This window comes from Gymnoscopelus microlampas (assembly GCF_963454915.1).
Source record: "Gymnoscopelus microlampas genome assembly, chromosome: 11".
In the NCBI taxonomy this organism is placed as follows: domain Eukaryota; kingdom Metazoa; phylum Chordata; class Actinopteri; order Myctophiformes; family Myctophidae; genus Gymnoscopelus; species Gymnoscopelus microlampas.
The window spans coordinates 43,964,848-43,972,165 of NC_139948.1; positions in this window are offsets into that span (position 1 = coordinate 43,964,848).

Genomic DNA, 7,318 nt, shown 5'->3' on the forward strand with positions numbered 1-7,318 from the left:
GCTGAAGTGGTTAATGTCTGTTTTGTAATAATAATCAAAATCTACATAGTAACTAGCAAGTAGTGACAAGTAGCTGTGCTTGAAGCTCATAAGCCCTATATAGTAGAGGACCTGGCTAAGATATGTATGCACTTATTTTAGGAGAGAATATCTCAACTGTTCTTTTCTAATATGACCCCAGGAAACAACTCAGGAACTTTGACTAACTCTCTATCCGGGACGAAATACCCCAAAATGACCACACCCTTTTTAAAATGACCATAACCGGTGCACTACTTCCAACATGGCTCTATCTGCTAAACTGTTGGAGCTACAGATTTACTTAGGTGCTCAAAATGTTCAGAATACTTATGTTTAGGGAAACATAGAAAAGTGCAATATTTCTAATTTGAAATGTTATGACAGAAAAGCTAAAAAACTTTTGAACCAGATGAGCTATAAATGCAAACTTGGGTGTCTAAATCATGTTTTTTGACAATTAGAAACATGTTGGAATGCTTATCTTTATGACTGGGTGTGGCTGGACCTCTATTTTATATATTTACTGAGGTGCTCAAAATGTATGAATTTTTGATTCATATTTATGAATCCATCTAGATCACACACACACACACACACACACACACACACACACACACACACACACACACACACACACACACACACACACAGATGACTGTTTTTTAATGTCCTAATCATACATCTATATATCGAAATGCAACAGACTCCAGCTTTGCAGCATTTGCTGTGTCCACCAAATGACTTTTGCAGCCAGTAGAGGAGGATAGCACACGCTTTACTGGCATCTGCAAGATGGGTCCAGTAAGGTTCCCAGGTTCTGACACTTGGGTGGGAGGAAGGTTCTCAAGGGACCTGGTCCCATTTGACCAACATCAGCCTTCCCTGACTATGGGAAAAGGAGTGCAGGTATCTCACAAAAACCCTGGTCACCCTCACCTTGGAGCCTGAAAAGATCAACTCCAATTTCCATGTCCAAAGATTGGAGTGTATGGTCATCATCATATACACAAGAGCTGTGGCCACAGCAGAGTAGATGAATTCTGACAGTGGCTTTTCTCAGTCCCTCAAGAACATTCCTCCCACCCAAGCTGCTCTGATTCAGCATGTAAAAACTGCTTCAGACCAGCTTCCATTGGATCAGACAACCTCCGTCCAACAAAATATCCCAGATTTCAATAGGTTGTGCTGGTACTGGGACTCCATCACTAAGACTTGTAACCTTACTGGATCTTGCAGGTGCCAGTAAAGCTGTTGTTGTAACACCAAGACCATAATGTGATATAAACATATTGTAACAATTCTATACACCTTTGACTATATGATATCATACTAGTCCAGGGGTGGGGAAGATTTATTTCCAGGGGTTCATACTGACTTCGATAAAGTGAGTTAAGGACATTGTACAATTTAATTGAAATGTGAAACACATGGTGCTGAATTATGTTAAACATGAATGTGTGCATGAATTTGGTAGACAGTAGCCTACCTTACTACAATAAGGTACTTGTCTTCACAACAATAATGTTCAGTTTTTTTACAGCTGTACTGTACTGTATCACTCTGGTGTACTCTGGCCTTACAATAAAAAGATTACTTGCATAAAACAATCCACGTCAATGCCGTATCAACTTCTAAATGAGCCTATAAATTTAGACAGTATCTTATCTTGTCTGATATGCACCACTACATAGGTCACTGATCAAACGCATTGCATTGTTATAAATATGGACTCAAGGTTGACTGTTTCATTATAAACATAAAACATTTGAGTAGGTATGTTACGGCCACTACACTTGGCTCGAACACCAGTGACCATAACATAATAATAGGACAAAAATCAGGTCTCAATTGCAATGAAATTTATTTTATATTCAGAAATAAACATGTGCAATGGGTTCATGTGAGCAACCAGGTCAATAAATATACCAGGAGGGTAGAGGTATAATACACTAACCAAAACAAAGACCTAAATAAATGTCCTAATCAAACAAAAGTATTAATGGGCTGGCCAAACTAAAAAGTGGGGAGTCTGGTGAGCCAGGCAATATGTGCCCGTCGTCTCACCAGACTCCCATAAACTACCAAAACATACAATAAGCTAAACTAAACTGAAACCGAAAATCATAACAAACAGTACTTACAACCAGCCCATTGAAACAGAAATAAAAAACTACAACTAAACAAATGCAAGAGAACAACTCTGCTGTTGTGCTCTGCTGGGGTGCTGGGGAGATCATGTGAGCTGGCAACAGCTCCTCTTATAGCCTACACCCTAATCACATATGAAGCACAGCTGGGAAAAGGGAGGGGCAGCCAGAGCACTCCCAGGTGAGTGACAGGTGTCTAGCCAGTCCAGTGCAGCAAAGCCAGCAAGGCAGGGTAGACACTGCAGTACACACAGGACAAATAAGCATTAGTGAACACATAAACAAAGAAAGACTATAAACTGAGGAGTGAATATGTGCTAGCATATAACAAGGTATAGTACTCAAATAGTAAATATTAGTTACTATTAATTGGAGTCGAGTTAATTATTTTTTCTCAAAACCATTAACAACTTTTAGAATGTAAATATATATTTTTTTGCAGGGGGGGGGGGGGCATTTTGTTTTTCTTTGAGGACTTGGCGGGCCGGATTAAGATGGTCAAAGAGCCGGGTCCGGCACCCGGGCCATATGTTGCCCATGTGTGTACTGGTCAAAGGTGTATAGAATAGTAATACTATATAGTATTACATTTTATGCTGAGCATTGTTGCACATACTGTACTAGCTATAGCTGTATCATCAGGAATGAGTTCGACTCTTAAATCATTCTATTGTTTCAATAAAATTACATTGTAAGATTAGGGTTATTTCATAACATAGTGGCCATATTTGTGATAATCATAGTGTCCTCTAGATAGATTAAATCATAAAGATAAGCATTCAAACATGTTTCTAATTGTCAAAAAACATGATTTCAACACCAAGTTTGCATTCGTAGCTCATGTGGTTCAAACGTTATAGCCAAAGACTTTGGCAGGTGGCGGCCATATTGGATTTGGCCACTATGATGACCCTGAAGGTCGCTGGCTCGGGCACCCTTGCTAAATCATTAGAGCATGCCCTATGGCCCTGGACTGTAATACGTTTTTAGCGGTTTCTTTTAGCTGTTCTGTCATAAAATATCAAATTAGAAATGTTACACTTTACTATGTGTCCCTAAGCATAAGTATTCTCTCCTAAATTAAGTGCATACATATCTTAGCCAGGTCCTAGACTAATATGCATGGCCATGGGTGATTCCCCCTTGACAAGCGGTACATGTTTAGTTTCCTATGCGAGAGACCGGGGTTCAAATCCCAGGTGTTACAGGTGCAATTACCTCTCTTTGTCGGGAAAGGACATAAAACATTCAAATAAGTCTCAGAGCTCTATTGTTGATTTGGTCAGTGGAATTCACCATTGAGATGAACTTGGTCATTGTAGGCTACTGTGTTTTTTTTCCCAGAACAAGGTTATAAAGTGACAGTGAATGCTTACAGAAGGTAAATGCGTGCGTGGACAGGAACAATTACAATGCCCTGGTTCATCACATTAATGATGAATTACGCTGAACAAAGCTATATAGAAAGAGAATGTGACGTCACACCATTGAAAGTAATAGCTGAAAACCTCACAAGATGGCGCTTGTTGTTGATAGTACATTTTTTAACAGGTTCTTCTGACTATAGCTAAGTTATATTTCAGAATCATCATCTTGTCACATCACAGGTTTACAGATGCAAACTAACTATAGTTGCGACACCGCATTCCTTTAAAGCCTGCCATACCCTTCATTATCTAATCACTCATCATGTACGTATCTGTTTTGACTATCAAGTTTATCTTTCCATTGTTTCACTTGCATACCTTACTACCCACCTACAGTACGCATGGATTCACATTAATGGTGCAACACTTTCTCATCAACCAACAGTAGAATACCTGTTCACCTGAATCGACCTAGCTTAGTTGTTGGAATTTGATGGAATCTCCTGCTGTCCTCAGGTAACACTGTCCTCGCATGTAATAACAATAACCATATGGGGGCGGCAGTGTCTCAGGGGTAGAGTGGCCGGATGGGACCGTGGGGTTCCCAGTTCGATCCTGGGCTCCCCCAGAGTTAGTGTCGAAGTGTCCTTGAGCAAGACACTGAACCCCTAATTGCTCCTGATGAGCAGGTTGGTGCCTTGCATGGTTTCCTCCGCCATCGGTGTATGAATGTGTGTGTGAATGGGTGAATGTAATGCACAATCTATGTAAAGCAATTTGGAATTATAAAAATGCACCATTAACCATATAAGCTATAGTAAATAAATAAGGAATAATGAAGAGTGAAGCGGTTATTATTGAGAAATAAACCCCGACAGGATTGAAGCAGACTACTAGTCCAGTGGTTCAGTAGAGTTGCGATGTGATGCGTTGTGAGCTTGTAGATAGTTAAAAAAATATTGAACATTTTTAACACATATCTCTTATGAGGTACCTTTTTCAAAATCCTTTCAAATGGCGGTTCGTGGCCAAATACTGTACATCCTGTGTATCACCACCACTGCATGTGTGACATTATCATCACTGATAACCCCACCCCAGTGTGGGGTAATAAGACATGCATCAGACATTGCTATGTACTATACTAACTATATGTTCTAGAGTTAAGTGTGAAACCTGTGGTAATGTGTGTCATTAGAATGTAGGGCAGTAGGGCAGTATGTTAATTACCTGCCATAAAATATGTCTCGTGTAGTGGGAATCTTTAAGTCCATAAAATGCAGAGTGGAATGAATCAATCTGTTTAACAAAGTAGGAACTCCTGTAGAGGCCACAACACTTCCCCAAAACTGTCGATTGGAATGCCTCATACGTACCATAGGTCAGTGGAGAGTGACCTCTGCTCTAAAAACGTAGTAATATTAAAAAGGCAATGAACAATACCACAGCAATGAAGAGAAAATAGTTATATGACCAACAAGAGTTGAGCTCTAGCAGGTTCCAGAGCATGTGAGCGGAGCGGAGCGGGTGAAAATGCCGCTCCGCGCTCCAGGGGGCTGAAATGCCGCTCGCTATTCGCTCATGTTAAACCCCCCCGCGCTCCGCTCCCCGTCGCTCCTCGCTCACGTTGATTTGCGCAAATCTCGCTCCATGCTCCGCTCAAACCGGGTCGCTCAACAGTAAAAAAAAGAAAAGAAAAAGAAAGTAGAAATTCTAATGACATCTCAGTGCGCTGTGCACTGCGGATGTCTGTGTGTCTCTGAGTCCGTGCGACCGGGCATGCTCAAACATTCGGTGCGCGGCCCCCGCGAGGACGGCCTGGAGCGGGAGGCGGTCCTCGCTCTGAGTAGCGCTCCAACCTTTTTATAACCAGCTCCGCGCTCACGTCAAAATCGCGTCGCTCCGCTCCGCTCACATGCTCTGGCAGGTTCCATATAATTATGTTTTCTTTTTGTGTGTGGTTTTGTACATTGGAAATTGTATGATTGCATTTATCATTGATTTGACTGTATTCTTCTGTATGTCTCTGTGCTATCCCCCCCCAACCAGTGGAACTCAGTTTACACACACTCTTACTATCAAAGGACCACAAAGGAAATAAGCTGTTGATCTTTATTGTGTGTTAGCCTTTCTATCCCAGAGATACTGTCATTGTTCAAGTCATTGTTTGTCACCTGAACAGATCACTTCTATTCTGGAGATAGATGTATCATCCCACTTTAATATACACTCTCTCAGTGAAGAATCAGATCCCTTACAAGAAGATCTAATCAACCATACAGGTTGAAGACGTCCAGAAGACATTTCTTTTGTTGAAACAAGAGAGCCACAGTTCAGCTGCCTACACACTACAGATGCTGTCTGCCGGTTCCACTGATAATCATCCACTGTTCTCCACTTTCCCTGGTGGTGCATCTCGAATATACCATTACAGTGACTGGTTCCTCCCACCAACCTGACATCAGAAGCTGTACAGAGACAAAATAATTGTTACTTTGATTGTAAAATAAGTATCCAAACCTAAAGTGTAGTTTGTATTTTACCTGAGCAGGAGAGTCCAACAGTCTTGTCAGGTGAGCAGGGGTGATTTCTAGTTGAGTCTGAGGTTCTACAGTCGAGGAGAGCAGACTCACTGCCTTCACACTGGAACTCTTTGTTCGACATTGGAGCCTTCGCTTCTCCATAGAGTGTCCCCTGGAGGACTGAATGAGCCCCACAGCCAAGCTCCCTACAGACCACCTCTGCATCATGCTGGTCGAAGTCATCTTTACACACTGAGACCCACGACTGAGTAGACTTCACCTCCACTCTGCCTGAACATGAACTAGTCCCATTCACCAACCTCACAGACTCTGGAGAGAGAGAGAGAGAGAGAGAGAGAGAGAGAGAGAGAGAGAGAGAGAGAGAGACAGAACGAGAACATTTTCAACAAAGTATAAATTCAACCCTTAAACCTAACCACTAAACACAAACCCAAATGTTGTCCTAATTGTAAGCCTAACTCCCGACTTTGCATACATAAAACAATCATTTATCTTAATTACTACATCGCAACAGACAGTGGTGAGTAACATTGTTGAAAACTAACGCCAGAAACTGTGGCCACAAGGCAAACACACTGAGGGATCTAATATATTTTATAGTAATGACAATAAATATTCTATTTGAGGTGTGGCACCTTTGTAATTGATCTAGGGAAGAGCAAAGGAGGCAGTAACGGCATAAAAATGGGCATTCAGGGTGGACAGATTAAAGGGCCAATACTAAAAAGTTCATGTGCAATACATTACCATTCACAGCTAAATGGACACATGAAAATTAAAAGAACCTCTATAATAAAAACACCTAAAATACTTTGTCTCTTTTCCTGATGTACGTATTGTTGTCCAGCACCCGATTACTTATTTTAGGATGTGCGTGCTTACCCCTCGTTCCTAACTGTATGGATTACTGTCATTATTGAGGTCATTGTTGGTTACCTGAACAGATCACCTCTACTCTGCCTTCGGTAGATTCAGACGGCCTATATGATCCACACTCCCTCAGTGAAGATTCGGATCCAACACAGGAAGATGTCAGCCACCATACAGATTGCTTTGAACCAGTACTCTTTTTTGTTGAGACAGCAGAGCCGCAGTCCAGCTGCCTACACACTACAGATGCGTACCTCAGGTTCCAATAGTTCAAATCAATTAGTCTCCACTCTCCATTATTCTTCATCTCCACTCTACCAGCACAGTGACTGGTTCCCCCCACCAACCTGACATCAGGCTCTGTACAGAG